Source organism: Phodopus roborovskii, unplaced genomic scaffold (genome assembly GCF_943737965.1).
Source record: "Phodopus roborovskii unplaced genomic scaffold, PHOROB, whole genome shotgun sequence".
Taxonomy (NCBI): Eukaryota; Metazoa; Chordata; class Mammalia; order Rodentia; family Cricetidae; genus Phodopus; species Phodopus roborovskii.
Genome location: NW_026126459.1, coordinates 13,154,836 through 13,174,716, shown reverse-complemented (window position 1 = coordinate 13,174,716; position 19,881 = coordinate 13,154,836). Strand labels below are relative to the sequence as shown.

The window sequence follows — 19,881 nt, the reverse complement described above, 5'->3', positions numbered from 1 at the left end:
AATGACATAAAACTGATACATTATCTTTAGTTGATATCCAAATCATCAGAACACTTCACAATTAAGGAACTAACAAACTCTTGTTTATTCTAAAAAAGAAAGTACTAACAATATAAATCCTTTCTATATTTGACTGCCTCAAATGTTAGAATGACACACCAAACAATCCAAGGGCTATGGGTGCTATGAACATGATTATAGTGCCACCTACTCAGGAAACTAAGGAAAAAGGATCTCTTGAGGCCAGGAGTTCAAGGGCAGCCTGGGCAATACAACAAGACATTGTTTTGTTTTCTTTGTGTCTAGAGACACTAAGTTTAAATGAATTAAGTCAGTCTAAGAAAGATTAAAAATTGTGCCTTAAGTCAGTCTAAAAAAGACAAATATTGTGCTGGACGGTGGTGGGACATGCCTTTAATCCCAGCACTCGGGAGGCAGAGGCAGATGGATCTCTGTGAGTTCAAGACCAGCCTGATTTACAAGAGCTAATTCCAGGACAGCTTCCAAAGCCACAGAGAAACCCTATCTCAGAAGAAAAAGAAAGAAAAATATTGCATGTTTTCTTTCATTTATGACTCCTAGACTTATAGATACATAATGTCATATATGTACTGATAATCTGAAAGTAGAAGCAAATTTGTCTGGAGGAACAAATGGGAGTGAGAAAAGAAAACAGTAGGATATAGAGAAAATGTGCTTTTGGTAACCCTGTATAATTTAAAAAATAAAATCAACCTAAGGACATGAGGGGGATTTCTATTGAAGTTGCCAGTTTCATAACAGTAGACTGCTACCATTAACAAATGCATATTCCTGGTGTGGTGGTTTGAATGAGAACGATCCCCATAGGCTCATATATTTGCATGCCTAGTCTACAGTCAGAGAACTACTTGGGAGGATTAGCAGGTGTGGCCTTGTTGTAGTAGGTGTGTCACTGGAGGTGGGCTTGAGCGCTGTGACATTACACCCAGGTCTGGACTGTGAGCTTTCAATAGCCCACACCAGGCCCAGTGTCCCTATCTCTTTGCCTGAAGCCTGCAAATCAGGATGGAAAGCTCTCAGGTACTGCTCCAGCACTATTCCTGCCTGAGTGCTGTCATACTCCCTGCCATGATGATAATGAACTAATCCTCTGAAACTGTAAGCAAGCTCCCAGTCAAAGCCTTTTTTTTTTTTTTTTTAACAAGAGTTGCCTTGTTCATGGTGTCATGGTGTCTCCTCACAGCAATAAAACACTAAGACACCTGATCACAAGCTAACTGATAATCTCTCTCAACTTCTAGAAAAAAGCACAATAAATTGTGCTCTTTAACCACCATTTTCAATGTAACAACAGACATTCCTCAGAGAAATAACTAACTCTAAGGACTGAGGCAAAAATATGTAAATATGTATAAATTGCGTGTATATGAATAAAATCAAGCAACTTGGCAAATTGTCACATACTTAGCAGGCAGAGCTGTAAAAGTTCAAGGCCAGCCTGATCTACATATTGTGTTCCAGGCCAGCTAGAGCTAAACAAGAAACCCTGTCTCAAGGAAAAAAAAGAAAAAAGAAAAAAAGAAAGAAACCAATGTTCTTGGATTGAATACAAGATAGAAACAAACTATTTCCATAGAAGGTAAAGTTATTTTCCTTTTTTCTTGAAAGATTCAAGATTTTCCTTATTGTATAATTTATATAAATATATACAGGATACAAAAGTAGAAGAGGAACTGTGTAGGGGAAGGAAAAAGACAAAACTGCATGTTTCCTCATATAGAGATTTAAATATTTAGTGTATACATACATATACATAAAGATGTGAAAGCAGAAAGGAGAAAGAGTGGTCTGTGGGAGGAAGAAGAGAACCAGTAGGAAAAAGGACATGGGAAGGTAATGGAGTATGAATATAAAAAGATACAATGATATGTATACATGAGAACATCATAATGAAATCCATCACTTTGTGTGTCAAAAAACTAATACAAAAAAGGAGGAGGGAAGGAAGGAAGGAAGCTGGAAGACAAAAGACAAAAAGTAAAAACAACTCAAGTGTCCAGTGAAAGATGACTGAATAAACAAACTGAAACACAGGCAGCTAGAGGTGTAGCTCAGTGGTAAGGTGTACGCTTAACAAACATATGGCATTGCGTTCAATCCCCAATACCAAAGACCATGGATATAAACAGTGGAATATTATTCAATACCAAAAAGGAAATTCAGAGGAAGGATCTCTGAGTTTCAGTCCAGCCTGGTCTACATAGAGTTCCAGGAAAGCCAGGGCTCCACAGAGAAACTTCTCAAAAAACCAACCTAACAAACAAAAAACATAATTTCATTTACATGAGGAAATTAAACCAGTTTCAAAGACAGGATGTTAAACAGCAGTTAGTTGCCAAGGGGCTGAGGGAGGGGTGAGTTAACAGCAGATACAAACTTTCAATCTGACAAGATGGAGCTGGGTTGTATTTCCATGAAGGAGTGCTTGATCTTGGATTCATCCCTAACTCTGCAAAAGCGACAGGAATCTTTCTGGAATAACTACTCCAACACCAATGAGAACAGACAGAGGAAATGTATTCACCAATGGACCAATGCCCAGATAGTTCCTGAAAGGCCTAGGTTTGCATTCTCATTTTACACTCAAAAACCACAAAGTGGGGCAAGTGAGCATGATTGGTCAGGTTGTTACCTGGCGATGATCTACTGTTTTACTGTTATTTCTCCAGGTCATTCTGTTCCAGGTACCAAGTGAAGTCATGCTTGGCAAAAGACAGTACAAGTATGCTTTAAACAAATCACTAAATAAATCAGTGTGTAATAATTGGTCTTTCCTACCTTACTCTACTTTAAGGGGAAAATGAATTGAGAACACAAAAAGTTCTGTAAACAAAAATTTTTTTTTTAAGTTCTGGGGTTAGATAGTGATAATATACAGTAGGGATACATACAGTCATCACAAATAACTTAAGATTAGTTGAACTTGGTAGCCCAGTTATTTGGGAGTCTGAGACAGGAGGAGGATCATTAATCCATCACTAACATAAGCAACTTAATCACACCCTCTCTTAAAAATTTCATTTAAAAAATTTCATTTAGCTATGAGACATGGCACACACCTTTAATCCCAGCACTGGGGAAGAAGGAGCAGACAGAGTACTTCAAGGACAGCCTGGTCTACAAGGTGAGTTCTAAAACAGACAGAAGCCCTGTCTCAGAAAAAGAAAAAGAAAAAAAGGCCCTGAACAAATCTTGTAGCCTCTTTTTTGTGCCTCCACTTTCCTTGTCTTTGAGAGAGTGATGATACATACTTACAGTGAAAAAGGATAATTTAGCCAGACAAGGTGGTGGCACACACCTTTAATCACAGCACTTGGAAGGCAGAAGCAGGTGAATATCTGTGAGTTCGGGACCAGTCTGGTCTACAGAGCAAGTTCCAGAACAGCCAGGGCTAAACAGAGAAACCCTGTCTCAAACAACAAAAAAAGATAGTTTAAGGTAAATAGTTTAGAATAACTAATATGCAGAAAGTTCTTAAATACATGCTACTTTTTGTTTTAATAATTTAAAAAATAACTAAGAATTAAATAGCTATAGAATTTGAATGTAGTAGGGCCAGCAAAATGGCTCTCAGAGGATAAAACATATTTAGTGTGCAAGCCTGGCAACCTGAGTTCAATCCCTAGAACCTACATAAAGGTAGATGGACAGAAGCTGGCCATGGTGGTGCACATCTTTAAGCTAGCACTTAGGAAGCAGAAGCCAGAAGTAAGAGTGAGGATGTCTGTGAATTTGAGGACAGTCTGGTCTACAAAATGAATTCTAGGCCATCCCGGGATGCATGCATGGTAAATTCTTCTTAAAATAAAAAAGTAAAAATTAAAAAAAAAGCTAAAAGTAGGTAGAAAGAGTCACTCAAAAAGTTATCTGTATGCATGAATGGCATGCATAACCCCCATATACATGCATCACCAGCTAGCACCTTAATTTTGACTTTTACTAGACTCTTTTGGTTTTGAGACAGGGTTTCTCTGTGTAACAGCCCTAGTTGTTCTGGAACTAGCTCTGTAGACCAGGCTGGATTCAAATTCACCAGACACTTCCAAGGAATTTACAAAGAAAATGAATCAAATACAGAGAAGCAAAGACTTACTACCCCACTCATTCTCAATACCCCACTTATTCTCAATACAACAGTGCTAAGAAAACCAGACTCAGAATGGGAGCCCTTGGTGAATGACTGGCAGGATAGGCCATATTGTGGCTGAGACTTTTAAGGGAAAACAGCTAGAGATGAATTTGATTTAAAAAAAAAAAAATTACCAAGGCCAGAGAGATATCTCAGTGGTGAAGAGCACACACTGCTTTTGCAGAGGACCTAAGTACAATTCCCAGCACCCAGGACGGCTGTTCACAACCTTCTGTAACTCCAGCTCCAGTGGAGCCTGATGCCTCTGGCCTCCAAAGGCACCTTCACTCACATGTGCACACACACACTGGCACACACAAACATATACACCTAATCAAAAGCAGTAACAATAGCCACACCTTTAATCCCAACTCTGGAGGCAAAGGCTGGCAGATCTCTGTGAGTTCTAGGCCAGCCTGGTCTACAGAGCAAGTGCCAGGATAATCAGGGCTACACAGAGAAACCCTGTCTCAAAAAACCAAAAGAAAAAAAGAAAAAGAATGAATAAATGCCTAGCCTTAGTGTGGCTTTTCTACCTTAAATTATCCCAGTTCTCTTTAACTACATTTTGCCTCTAGGCTTTTCACCTTTCTTTATTCTAAATATCTTTCTTTCCTTTTTACTCCACATCTGGCTGTATGGCTGGCCCCTGGCATCCTCTTCTCCTCCTTTTCTTGATCCTCTCTTTCCCATTTATTCTCTCTGCCCTCCAGCCCTGCCTATTTCTCTCTCCTGTCTAGCTATTGGCTATTCAGATTATTAAACTGATCAGGTGTTTTAAGTAGGCAAAGTAACACAGCTTTACAGAGTTAAACGAATGCAACACATCTTTGCCTGGTTAAACAAATCTTCCATAGCATAAATGAATGAATATTCCACAACAGTGTGGCACAGTTAAGTACCTAATGAATGTTAGTAACTGTCATTAGTCATGAGAAGGGGAGGATGATAGGGGAAGCACTGGCCAGAGAAGGCTTCCATGAATAAATCTAGCTTGAGCTTTATTCATTCTAAATGAATGACCACAAACCTCAAGGAAACATTAAATATAACCTAGATTCCTATTCTCTCTCTAGGAAGCTGGTTTCCCTCTCTTATAATAGTAATCATGAGTTTAAAGACAGCTCCTTGCCTCAAGAGGTAAAGTCTAAGCCAGGCATAGTGACACACTCCTACATACCTGTTGTCCCAGCATTCTGGAGACTAGGTAGGGTGATTACCATCAATTTGAGGCCGCCTAGGTTATGTAGCAATTCGTAGTTAGCATGGACTACATCATCAGACCCTATCTAAAAATAAATGGAGGTAAAGTCTCTTTGCACATCCCTTCACTCTCTGCACCCCAAACTCAATAATATAACCAACAAAGTGATCAAGACAGGTGCCAGAACCTCACCCCCAGGAGGCTTTACAGCTTCTATCAACACCTCTGAATTCTTTGACTATCATGACCAAGCTTCCTCAGACCTCCCCTAAGATGGCAAAATCTGGAGAGGGGCATAAACACCCAGCTGAGACCCAGTGCTACAAGTAAACCAAGGTGACTACCTGGGGTACAAAGAGGACAATCCTGCTGTGCACAGCCCACACTGCCAACCTGGAATGACCAAAAAAGAATCTTATTTTAAGTCACTAATGATTGGGGTGGGCTGTTTATATGTAACACATATAAAATAAACCACCTCAATCCTTTTAGTCTTTACTCAACTTTCTATTATCTTTATTCCTTAATTCACAGAAAACAAGAAAAGCAAAAGGTCTCACTCAAGTGTTAATACCACCACTCCCCTCCAACAACTCTATCAAATCCATCATACCCACCACCTTCCCTCCTGTCACAAATAAAGAACCATCAAAAACCAGTTCCTCCATCTGCAATCCAGATTCCACCCCATGTCTTCCAAACTGCTCCACCTGAACCTCTCCCACCAATATCTCATATTCTTTCCTCCTCCTCTAATGCATACATATACATGCATGCATACAAACACACACATGCACAGATGTCCTCTCTCCAATCCCAGGGTGATGGCAACATTTCCTAAAGGAACTACCTCCCCTCACTATCCCCAACTCCTTTCTTCCCACCATTCCAACAAACTGTTTCTGTCAAGAAAGAAGCCAAGGGCTGCTAAAGATTGCTTCTTATTTCTCACCTCAACATTTCAATACAGTGGACCAATCCTTCCTTTGTGGGGTGATGGCCTCCTCTGCATTCTTTGACATCACCGTCCTCCTCCAGCCTCAAAGCTGGGCCAGCCTGACAACAAAACAAGATCCTATCTCTTTTAAAGCAAACAGTTGGGTGTGGTAATTGTATTAGAGTTCTCTGGAGGAACAGAACCAAAGAATGAATATATATGTAGTAGAATGGATTACTACTATAACCTGACTAGTCCATCAGTGACTGGCCAAGAATATCCAGTAGTTGTCAATCCCTGAGGCTGGATGTCTTGGTTGATCGTTAATCTAAGCTGGAATCCTGAAGTAGCTTCTACTATCAGTGAAGTAACGCCCCAGAAGAACAGATGAACTTGCTATCAAGAGTGACAGCAAACAGACAAAAAGCAAGAGCTTCCTTCTTCCATGCCCTCTTATGCATGCCACACTAGAAGATATAGTCTAGACTTAGGATGGGTCTTCAGATCTCTAGTAATCCAGACTTGAGGTGGATCTTCCTGCCACAAATGATCTAATTAAGAGACTCCTTCACAGATGTAACCACATGCTTGGGTTCTAGTTGATTCAAGATGTAGTCAAGTTGACAACCAAGATTAGCCATCACAGTGGTACATACCTTTTTTTTTTTTAATTTGTTTGACCTGCATGTATGTCTGTGTGAGGATGTCAGATCTTGGGGAAGCAGACAGTTGTTAGTGGCCATTGGGTGCTGGGAATTGAACCCAGGTCCTCTGGAAGAGCAGCCAATATTCCTAACTGCTGAGCTATCTCTCTCCAGCCCCAGTAGCACATACTTTTATGCCAGCATTCTGTGAGTTTGAGGCCAGCCTCATAGTTAGAGGCCAGCCAGGATTATTACATAGTGAAACCCTACGTCAAAAAATATATTTATTACACACACGCACACACACACACACACACACACACACACACACACACACACACACACACACGACTAGTTCAGAAAGGGTGAAATAGCTCTGTATTAGAGAACCTTTCCTGCAGATAGTAATTATAAACACTGAACAAAATATTAAAAACAGGTATGTGAGTTCCTGGGGACCTGGCTTCAGGCCTTTCAGGTCCTTCTACTCATGTATGCATGAATATGCCCTCCAAAAAAAAGTTCAGAGTAAACAAAAAGAAGTTCCAACAAGTAAGGAAATCCCAAATTTGTATTAAATTTCCCCCCAAATCCCCAGATGGGACAACAGATGAAGCTACAAGGAACCAAGTAGAAAGTGACTGCTGACCTAGATGCCCCTCAACTGAAAAATAGATAAAGATGTGGCACATTTACACAATGAAATACTACTCAGCGGAAAAAAACAAAAGAATCTTGAAATTCACAGGCAAATGGATGGAACTTGAAGAAACCATCCTAAGTGAGGTAACCAAGTCACAAAAAGAGGAACATTTACTCACTCATATATGGATTTTAGACATAGAACAAAGGATCACCAGCCTATAATTCACACCACTAGAAAAACTAGGATACAAGGAGGATTCTAAGAGATTCATATAAGGTCCCTCCCAGAAGGAGAAAGGGACAAGATCTCCTGAGCATATTGGGAGTGGTGGGAGGCAGTGAGTGGAGAGGGAGTTAGGAAAAAGAGAAGGGGAGGAGAGAAGAACATGTGGGACCAGGAAGATTGAGTTGGGGGACAAATATATAAGAGAAAAAAAAATAGAGAAAGAAAAGGAGAGATACCATAATAGAGGGAGCCATTATAGGTCTGAAGAGAAAACTGACTCTAGAGAAATGTCCAGAAACCTACAAGGATGACCCCAACTAACAACCTGAGCAACAGTGGAAAGGCTATCTTAAATGCCCTTCCCTGATAATGAGATTGATGACTAACTTATACGCCATCATAGAGCCCTCATCCAGTGGCTGATGGAGACAGAGTCAAGACAGCCACAGCTAAACACTGAGCTGAACTCCTGGAATCCAGTTGCGAGAGGGAGGAATGATAGGAAAAGGGGTCAAGATCAGGCTACAGAGACCCACAGACAGTTGACCTGAACAAGGGGAGCTCATGGATCCTCAGACTGATAGCTGGGAAACCAGCATCGTACTGACTCAGACTCCCTGTATGTGGGTCTCAGTTGGAAGGCCTGGGCAGTCTAAGGGACCTCTGACAGTTGAACCAGGATGTATCCCTGGTGCACTAAAGGACTTTGGGAGCACATTCCCCATGGAGGGATATTCCCATAGCCTAGAGGCAGGAGGGAGAGTCTAGACCCTACTCCAAATGACTTGGCAGATTTTGATGATCCCTTCTGGAAGGCATCACCCTCCCTGTGGAGTGTGGGGGGAATGGGATAATATGGGAGGTTGGGGGGCCATGGGAGGGAAGAAGGGAGGGAGGGAGGGAGGGAGGGAGGGAGGGAGGGAGAGAGAGGGAACTAGAATGGATATGTAAAATAAGAAAAAACACGAAAGGTTGCTGCTGTCATGAGTATGCCATCAGTGGAATGTATGAGACACATGACTTCAAGAGCAGCTGTAACAAGGTGAAAGCTATCCAGATCCTAAGAGACAAAATCTGGACTCCAAGTTCTGCCAAATTAGAAAGATTTTCCATTGTAATCCAGAAGGTTCACAATTTAGAAGTCAAGAACCATGTTCTAGAACTAATGGCTGTGACCTAGAACTTATGTCAAAAGCAAAAAAATCCACATTGGCAAAGTCCACAATTAAGTCTCCCTGGTATTAAGGTGCTGTCCCCATAATTTAACAGCCTGACCAAACCACAACCCCACCTTCTACTCCCACTCAACATTCTTATTGGGAATGTAACTCAGTCATACAGTACATGCTTACACTACACAAGGCACTAGGTTCAATACCTATCAGTTAAAAAAAAAAAAAACTGTACAGAATATTTTGTTGCCAACTGTCTACCAAGCACAATGCTGCTATACAACAACAGAAAGACTTGGTCTGGCATTGTGAGACACACTTGTAATCTAGCACTTGGAGGCAGAGAAGCATGCATGTTCAACCTCAAACACAATGTAAGTTTAAGGACAGTCAGCCTTGGCTACTTGAACCCAGTCTGGAGAAAAAATTCTCAATCCTCATTGGGGGGGAAGTACTTAATTTTACTTAAGTCTGAAAGTAGTTATTGCAACATTTTAAAATAAGTCCATTTTGAATATTAAAAAAAAGCTCAGTGGGTTGCTATTATTGTTGCTTATTGTTTTACTTTTTTAAGTATATGTTTGTATGTTATTAGTATGTGTGTGTGCTAAGAGCAAATGTTACTTTGTTGCCCAGGCTGATCTCAAATACCCTGGTTTTAAGAAACTCTCCAACCTCAGTCCTTGGAGTACCAACCATATCTCACAAGACTGAAAAATCTTTAAGGGAAAATAACATAAACCACAGTCTCTAGATATCCATAATGTCAATTACACAACTGAAAATTACTCGAGATGTGAAGAAGGAAATGTGACAACCAAGAGGAAAATTAAATGATAAGACTTACAAAAGACCATACATTGAAACTGCCAGATAAAACTTCAAACAGCATTAATATCTGTTCATAGGATTTTGGAAGAGACCAGAAAGGGCAAAGAAAATACATGAAAATGCACATTTCCCCAGCATGTGGGGAGGGAGCACTCAGCCTGATTATACAGAGAGCTTCCAAAAACAAAAAAGACAGAGGCTGGAGAGATGGCTCAGACATTATGAACAGAGACTGCTCTTCCAGAGAACTGGGGTTTGATTCCCAGCACATACATGGTGGCCCACAACCATCTATAACTCCAATTCCAAGAGATCTAACACACTCTTCTAGCCTCTATGGGCACCTGACAGGAAATGGTACATAGACAAATATGCCAGTAAATCACCCATAAAATAAAAATTTAAACATATAAAAATGAAACTCTAGAACTAGAAAAACAGTATCTGCAATAAAATGTTACTGGACATGCTTAATAATAGAACAGACACAGAAAAAGGTAGCAACGTTTGAAGATAAATAGAAAACATACAACTATAAAAAAAATTAAAATACGAGCATGCGTGCGCGCACACACACACACACACACACACACACACACACACACACACACACACACCTGGAGTCCCAAAGGAGAAATAAAAAAAAAAAAAAAAAATGAAGCCCCAAAAGTTACTCAATGGCAACGGTAAAAATGTTTCCAGCCAGGTGATGGTAGTATCTGCCTAGTGTCCACAGAAGCCAGAAGAGGGCATCAGTTCCTCTAGAATTGGAGTCATAGATGGTTGTGAGCTGCTATGTGGGTTGCTGAAGCCAAACCCGAATTCTCTGCAAGAGCAGTCAGAGCTCTTAACAGCTAAGTCATCTCTCCAGCCCCCAAAAGTACAACAAGGAATATCTTTTGTTGTTGTTATTTGTCTAAAACAGGGTCTCACAATGAAGCCCTGGCTGGCCTGTAACTCTATGTAGGCCAGGGTAGCCTTGAACTCCCGAATGCTAGGATGTTCTGTTTTTTGTCTGTTTTGTTTTGTTTAAATATTTATTCATTTATTATGTATATAGTGTCATGTCTGCATGTATGCCTGCAGGCCAGAAGAGGGCACCAGATCTCATTACAGATAGTTGTGAGCCACCATGAGGTTGCTGGGAATTGAACTCAGGATCTCTGAAAGATCAGTCAGTGCTCTTAACCATCTTGCCAGCCCTGTTTTTTGTATTTTTTTTTTTTTTTTGGTATTGTTTTGTTTTGTTTGTTAAGACAGAGTCTCATTTAGCAGAGTCTATCCTCAAACTTCAGATTCTCTTGTCTCAGTTTCAAGTAGGATTATAGGTATACACCACTATATCCAGCCATTTTAGTTTTTAAATATATCAACCTAACAGTCCAAAAAGGATAAATATACCTAAAATGCAGTTAAACTAAAGGGGGAGCGGGGGAGAATACCTTAAGCACAGCAAAAAAAAAAAATTATTAGATAAACAATAATAACTGACATTATAAGTAGGGACTAAAAACAATAAAGTAAGTTCTTTGAAGACAAAAGGTTGTCAAACAAGAATTCTACATTCAGCAATGAATCTTTCAAAGAAGAAGGGCAGGGTCTAAAGATATGTATCAGTTAATAGAATGTTTACCCAGCCTAGATGAAACCCTAGGTGTGCTGTAATCCCAGCACACAGAAAGTAATAGCAGAAGGAATGGAGTTCAGAAATTCAAGGTCATTCTCTCATAGATAAGTCAAGAGTTTGAGGTGAGCCCAGGCTTAATGAGACCCTATCATAAATAAACAAATAAATAAATAAATCCCAGCATCCACAAGCTAAGGCATGAGGGTCTTAAAACCAGCCTGAGCAAAACCTCATCTCAAAAGTAAGTCAGGAGCTGGGCACTGTGGCTCATACCTCTGGCTTACATTCTGCATTCCAGAGGTTCAGAAAGGTCCTTGTGATTTCAGGCCAGCCAGAACTACAGAATGAGACTCTTGTCTCCAGAAACAAAACAACAACAAAAGACTTGCTGAGAATATAGCTCAATGGCAGAGCACCTGCCTAACATACAGAAGGCCCTAGGTTCGATTTCAATACTGCCAAAATGATTACATAGATATTTATAATATGGGATTTTTCCTAGAGTGGTGGTTCAAATCTTTTAGTTCTAGTACTTGGAAGGCTGAGACAAGAGGATCACTAAGGCCAGCCTGAACTACAAAGTGACACCCTGTCCCCCCAAAAAACAAACCCACAGGGGAGGTGCTGGTGTACTTTGGTCACAGCAGAGGCAGACAAATCTCTGAGTTCAAGGCCAGCCTGGTCTACTGAGTGAGTCCAGGACAACCAGGGCTACACAGAAAAATCGTGTCTTGGAAAAAAACCAAAAAACATGAGACAGCACTACTAAGCATACAAAAGATTTGATCCTAGCACAGAAAGGAAGAAAAGGGAAAAGGGAGGGAAGAGGAGAAAGGAGAGAAAAGAAGACAGAAGGAAATCTGGGTGTTTATAAATAACTCTTCATAAATTTGCAAAGATCCTGAACAAAACACTACTAACCAAACCATACACAATAAAAGAATGGACATCATGCCAAGAAGAATTTATCCCAAGAATGCAACTATTCTTAACATCTGAAAATCAATCAATATAACATACCACAAACCGATGAAAATCAAATAACCATCTGAATTGATGCAGAGAAAGCATTTCACCAAATCCAATACTCTTTCGTTATGAAAGCATTCCAGGGGCCAGTGAGATCAGTTAGCAGGTAAATGACTTGCTGCACAAGCCAGGTGACCTTAATCTGGGGAGCCCACTTAAAGGTGGAAGAGAGAACTGATTTCACCAAGTTGTCCTTGACTTCCACATGCACACCATGGCACACACATACTCATATATTATATATACAAAATAATAATACGTGGTAATTTTTTACTCTCACAAAATTGAAATAAAGGCAACTTTCCCAACCGTTGAAGGCCCATTATTATCACTTTTATTTAACACTGTTGGGGGCTTCTATTCAATGCAATAAAAAAGTAAAACAAAGGGAATATCAATTTACCTGCAGATATAATTATGTAAGAAGAAAATCCAAAGGGATATATTATGAGAACTAGTAAGTTACACATGATGCAGAATATGTTAGCATTATACATAACCCAAAATATATCTTTGTACAACAAATAATTGAAAACAATATAAAAACATTTACAATACTATTAAAAGACAAAACAGTTCAGAATAATTCAAATAAAAAAATGTACCTTTACAGTGGAAACATAAAATATTGCTAAGAAAAAAATCTAAATAAATAGAGAAATAAAATTAAATGCATAGGGGGCTAGAGATATGGTTCAGCAGTTAAGAGCACTGGCTGCTCTTTCAGAGGACCTGAGTTCAATTGCCAGTACCCACATGGTAGCTTACAACCTTCTGTAACTCCAGTTCAAGGGGATCTGACACCCTCACACTGACATGCATGCAAGCAAAATACCAATGCACATGAAAATAAATAATTTTTAAAAATTAAATGCATAAAGACTCAATACAACTCTGAATTTGATCTATAGATTATATATAATACCAACCAAAAGCACAGCAAAAATAAATTTGAGAGCTTATTCTAAAACTAGCAAGATAAGCTGGCATAGAAAGGAATTTTTTGTTTTGTTTTATACAGGGTAGCCTCATAATGCACCTATCTCAAACCTAGATTGCTGAAATTACATGTGTGTGTCATTCCCTGCAAGGAGCATGTATTTTACAATTCCATTTAAAGTCTGAGGACCTAGAAAATTAACCTATAGTGACAGAAATAAGAACATTAACTACTTTAAGATTAAGAGGACGGGTGCCTTCCCAATGCTGGGACTAAAGGTGTATGCCACCACTTCCTGGCTTTTTAAAAAATAGGATCTCTGTTTCAAGGAAAATGGTCCCATAGACCCATATATTTGAATCCTTGGTCCCCAGTTGGTGAAACTGTTTGGAAGGGATTAGGAAGTGTGACCTTGTTGGAGGAGGCATCAATGGGGATGGGCTCTGAGGTTTCAAACGCCCATACCATCCCCAGTTAGCTCTCTCTACTTACGCTTATGTTCAAGACATATGCTCTTAGCTAATGCTCCAGTGCCATGCTTTGCCTGCCTGCTACCATGTTCCCTGCCATGATGGACATGGACTCTAATCCACTGGAACTGTGAGTCTCAAATTAAATGCTTTCTTTTATAAGTTGTCTTGGTCATAGCATTTTGTCACAGCAACAGAAAGTAACTAAAACTGTCTCATGACTAGCCTGGAACTTGCTATGTAGACCAGGCTTCTTGAACTCTAAGATCTACCTACCTCTACCTCTAGACCTCTAGGAGCTGAGATTAAGTGTGTCGTGCCAGTTATGCAACTCAACTCAATAAAATACACACCTTGTTTTCTCAAACATATTTATGAACAGAACTATCTGTTAATAAACTATCCTCAGAAAATAGAAAAATCAATTGCCTTGGAAGAGAATGCTAAATGCCCTGAGAAGTCATATTATCCTTTTGCAACAGCAAAAGGTATAATCTCTGGAGTCTGGGTTGAACCAGAACTCTGGTTTATTTGTTTGGACCTCAGATACCCTACTTACTTTGAGTCTCAGTACTCTCATATAATTATTTTGTATGTGGTATGTATGTGCATGTGGTGGGGAGGGAGGGGGGGGTCACACACATGAACATGCAGATGCCAGAAGAGGATATTAGGTGTCTTCTATCATTTTTCAATTGTTTGTTTGTTTGTTTGGAGTAGGGTATCTCACTGAGCCAGAAGCTTATCGCCAGATTTTAGGTTTGGGCTTTGAGGAGACTGGTTCATCAGAGAATCCCTGGGATCCATCTGCCTCCACCCTACAACATCTGGGTTACAGGCAGATAGAACTATGCTCAGCTTTTATGTGAATGCTGGGGATTTGAACTCAGGTTCTCTTACCTTCACAGCAAGTATTCTTACCTACTGAGTCATCTCTATAGCCCTCATATATAGGAATGTTAAAAGTAACTACTAGCCAGGGATGGGGGGTGGGGTGGGGGTGGGGGTGGCAGCAGCCACACACACTTTTAATCCCAGTGCTCAGGAGTTAAAGGCAGGTGGATCTCTGTGAGTTCCATGACAGCCTGGTCTACTGATCAAGTTTCTGGACAGCCTCCAAAGCTACAGAGATACCTTGTCTCGAACCTCCAACACACAAAAAAAAGTAACTACTGATCAAAGATGGTAGCATATCCCTGTAATCCCAGTACAGAAGAGGTAAAACAGGAGAATTGGAAGTTCAAAGCCAGCTTCAGTTACCTGCCTGGACTACATGAGATCCTGCTTTGAGATGTAGCTCAGTTGGTCAAGTGCTTGACAACATACATAAAACGCAGGGTTTAATCTTTCAAGAAGAACAATCTCATTACTAAATTATTGTAAAGATTAAATAGGAAGATATGGATAACATACTTTAAAGAATAGCTGGGCCTGCCAAGCATGGTAGAAGATAACTATAATCAGTCATCGCTGTTATTAGTTTAAATGTTTTAAACATGACCCTTTCCTGAGGTGGGGGGTTCGGAGCCAAACTGCATGCAGTTCAGTCCTGGCTCTCTGGCCTCAGTCTCTTTATCTGTGAAGCAGGGAAATTACAATTAGGGCCCCTATAGTCAATGGTTACCCTGAGGACTAGATGAAAAATTTCCATATGAATTAAATATTGAGCTGGGCATAGTGGTACATGCCTTTAATCCCAGCATGGGGGGGGCAGATCTCTGCTAGTTCTGATCTATATAGCAAGTTACAGAACAGCTGAGGCTACACAGAGAGACCTTGTCTCCAAAGAAAGAAAGAGAGAGGGAGAGAAAGGAAGAAAGAAAGAAAAAAGAAAGAGAAATGCACAGTATAAATGCCCAAACATTATGCTGTGTGCTCTAAATAGACAGTTATTTACAAAGCTTTAAACATTATCTCCCTTGCCCGGCAGTGGTGGCTCACAGCTTTAGTCCCAGCACTCGGAGGCAGAGGCAGGCGGATCTCAAGACCAGCCTGGTCTACAAGAGCTAGTTCCAGGACAGCCTCCAAAACCACAGAGAAACCCTGTCTTGAAAAACCACAAAACAACAACAACAAAAAAAAAAAAAAAACAAACCATTATCTCCCTGCTCAAAATTGTACATTCAGCTTTATCTCTCCTCTGGGCTCCAGATTTTTCTGTAAGATATGTTCTTCCTGGATTTCTTAGATGTCTCCCACTACTTTCAGATAAAAGAAAGCCTTGCTTTCTCTCTCTAACATGTAATAATTCCCTCACATCTACCACTATACCATTTAATTAAACAGTGCCACTGCCCAACCACCATTTGTTCCTCAAGAAGGCTAGAAATCACTCTGAGCCCTCCCATTCCCTCAAACTTCTCTTCAATTGTTACATACTTCTCTAAGAAGCTCAAGTGTTATTTCTCTAAGAAGTTCCAACAGCTCTACTTCTGAAAAACTGCCCAAAGTCAACTGCTGAGGTTTAAACCCCTCCAATCCATGTGCCACAATTCATAAAAACACCAAGACCCAGTTTTTCATCAGTGTTTGTAAGGTTAACTAGAAGACCAACTTTTTAAACCAAGCTCCTCCTTAACGTAGACACACCACTATTATCTAGCTCCTGCAAGAGATCCGGGCCTTTCCCATCTCCTCGCTGCATCTGGGTTCTCTCACCCTGAAGGCCCTGCCCTCCCAACCCCACCTCCTCATTATAGCTAGCTTTTTTTTTTTTTTTTTTTTTTTTTTTTTAAGAGCATTGACTGGTGTTCCACCTATATGTATGTGTGTGAGGCTGCTGGATCCCCTGGAACTGGAGATGTCATGTAGGTGCTAGGAATTGAACCTGGGTCTTCTGGAAGAGTAGCCAATGTTCTTAACTCCTGAACAATCTCTGCAGCCCATGTCTTCAAGAGCTTAGTTTGCATGAGAAGTAGAGATGTCAAAGGGAAGATCTAGAAGGGAAGAGACAAACTTGGAGGAGAAAACTTTTTTGTTGTTTTTATTTTGTGTAGCTCTGTAGACCAGGCTGGCCTCCACCTCAGAGATCTACCTGCCTCAGCCTCCCAAGTGCTGGGATTAATTTAACGGCATACCCCACCACCACCACCACCTGTCAAGAAGAAATTTTTTTAATCCCAGGCAAAGGCAGGCAAATCCTGTGAACAGATAACAATGAGGAATTCAGCCAGTGGTGCTGGTGCACACCTTTAATCCCAGCACTTGGGAGGCAAAAACAGGCAGATCTCGGAGTCTGAGGCCAGACTGATCTACAGATTGAGTTCTAGGACAGCTACACAGAGAAATTCTGTCCCAAAAAAGGGGGGTGGGATGAAATGCTAAGAAGTCAGCAGCACTGTCAAGTAAGACATAGATGAAGATATGAGTGAAAGTCTAATCGCCTGGAATAAGGAAGGCCTAGGGATGAGAATGATGACAAATTGAGGAGAGGGGCTACAGAGCAAGGCAAGAACTGGAAAAAGTGACAGACTGAGAGAGCTGGTGGTGAATGGCAAGAGATCAGTGATAAATTGGAACCAGTCCTTAGCAAGTGAGTCATGAGTTGCAAGGATCCAAAGATCGGGTGAAGAGGTTCCATAATGGGGGTAGCTTAGAGAAGGTATGGGGTAAGGAGGAGGTGATGGGGGAGGGGGAGATAAGCCAGGGAAAGTGATACAATGGCAGTGGGTGACTATGACTACTAGGGAATGACTGGAAGAGTGAGATGGAAATAAAGGACAAAAACAAAGTCGGCGCGTGGCGGTGGGCATTGGCGGGGCAGAGAGGGAGGGGGCACTGATGGGTGGAAAGGTCACTAACAGTAGGCCACTGATGAGGAAGGTGTATTGGGACACTGACAACTCCCCCTACCCTATACCCAAGGTCCACCACACCTTTACAGACATTAACAGTGGGGAGGGGCCTTGACAGGGACGGAGGTGAACAACCGGGAGGTGGACAAGGAGGCCTCTGACAGAGTCTGAGAGAGGGGAAACTGGCCGACCACTGACAGGCATGAGCGGGTCCATTAAGGAAGGCTGACTGACAAGGAGAACGGTTAGCTGAGAGGGTGGGGAGGAATGAATGAATGAATGGAGTGAATGAATGAATGAATGGAGTGAATGAATGAATGAATGACGGGCGTAGAGAGTGCTGGCTGACAAGCGAGCACACTGATGGAGGCGCTGACCCCCTGTCGAAGCGCAGGGTGACAAAGGCTCTGATCCACTCTCTGGGCGCTGACTGCAGGTGCTGAGTGACAGCAGGACGCTGACTGACGGAGGAAGGGGGGGGCCCTCCTCTCCCTGGGCCAGAGGAAGCAGCTGCAGGCGCGCGGCCGCACTCACCTGCCCCGCAGGCTGGGGGTCGTGGCGGCTCCTCCAAGACCCCGAGGGAGGCCAGGACGCTCGCAGAGGAGAAGTGCGGACGGCCTGGAGAAGGCCGCACGCACATGGGCCCGGCCCGGCGGAGCGGCGCCTTCGGACTCGGGCGCAGCCGCCGGGAGGCTCGGGACCCGCTCGGGACCGGCTCGGGGCCGCGGGCGAGATCGCTCCAAAATGGCGGCGGCGAGAGCGCGCGCGCGCTCGGGGACGCGCTTCCGCGCAGGGCTGCGCTCGCGGACGGGGGCGGGGCCGTGGGAGGAGGCTCAGCATCGCTGCCAACGCCTGGGGTCTAGATGGCCCAGTAGCCCTGGAAGGACGCGGCCTCCGAGGCTTTCTGTCCCGAGGTGCCTCCGCTATCGAGCTGGCTGTGTTAAATTCTCTGGGCATCTCCAGCCACCCCGAGCAGCGGCGTGCTGTCGTCTTCCCAGGTGGACACGCAGATCTCCTCTCCATCCTGTTTCTGAACTGGGTAGCGGACAGCCCCCCCCCACTTCTTTTTTAATGCCTCGTACATGTTATACAGTGTTTCTGTACAACGTGTCCATGTAACATGTCTTGGAATTAGTTCAGATTAAATTAATCTCTAATATGAGACTGGTTTCCGGTGGCAGTGTACGCCGTGGGAAAATATTTAAAGCAGAAATGAAACATGTAAGGAATGTGTCAACACATACTAGTTATGAACTCACTGCCTTTCTGCTGCAAGTTCACCAGTGCTGTGCAGAAAATACAGCCCAGCGTGGGTGGTGCACTTGGAAAGACCAAAACAGAAGAGCAAGCAAAACGTTGTCTCTCCGGGTGTAGTGGCGCACGTCTTTAATCCCAGCATTCCAGAGGTAGGAGGACCTCTGTCAATTCAAGGCTCGCCTTGTCTACTCAGCGAGTTCCAGGTCAGATAAGAAAATATCTGAAAGGAGTTGGGGGGGTAGGGGAGAGTTTCTGGGCCCTTCCAAGTATTTTGCTTTGAGATGGTGCTGCTGTGCTCCTTCAGCAGAGGGCGCCAAAGAGACACTGCTTGAGAGAAGGATCGCGTTTTCCATCCCGGGTCTGGAAAGTGAAAGTGGAGGCACCTGGGTTCCCGCCAAGGTCTCTTTCGGTGGTCCGCAGCACAGCTTTCCCCAGGCCACCCTGACTGAAATTGACTTTGTAAGATTTACCCTGGATACAAAAGCTGAAGGTGCTGCTAGCCGAGACTTGTACTGGGAGACCAAATACAGGAGATGACCCATAGTTCTAAAAACCGCAGCAGTGAGCAGGTGTAACCCTGCCCCTGACCTTTACACTATTTTTGTGCCCAGACCAGAGTTCATGAGTCAGCAGCAGCTCCTTGCGCCATTCACACACATACACGCTCGCGCGTGCGCGCGCGCGCACGCGTACACACACACACACACACACACACACACACCATTTTTTCAGTACTAAACAAGCACAGTACTGCTGAGCTGCATCTCCAAATCTCCAGCCCTGGCTGTCCTGGAACTCACTCTATAGACTATGCTGGCCTCGAGTTCAGAGGTCCACCTGCCTCTGCCTGCCGAGTGCTGGGATTAAAGATGTGAAGATGTGCACCACCACCTGGCTTTTTTTTTTGGTCCCAACTTTTGGGAGGCTGAAGGAG

At 42.4% G+C, this 19,881-nt stretch overlaps 1 protein-coding gene across 6 annotated transcripts in view; it reads right to left on the bottom strand.

Moving 5' to 3' along the window:
• Positions 1 to 18,446, bottom strand: part of Ppp6r2 (protein phosphatase 6 regulatory subunit 2) — an 83,163-nt gene extending 64,717 nt beyond the window's left edge. For 5 of the 6 annotated variants that reach the window (XM_051189625.1, XM_051189628.1, XM_051189627.1 and 2 more), the window contains exon 1: positions 18,225 to 18,446. The gene's annotated coding sequence lies outside the window, so the exon portion shown is untranslated. The remainder of the gene's footprint in view (positions 1 to 18,224) is intronic. The other variant, XM_051189630.1, reaches the window with a different exon arrangement.
• Positions 18,447 to 19,881: the final 1,435 nt, after the last annotated feature.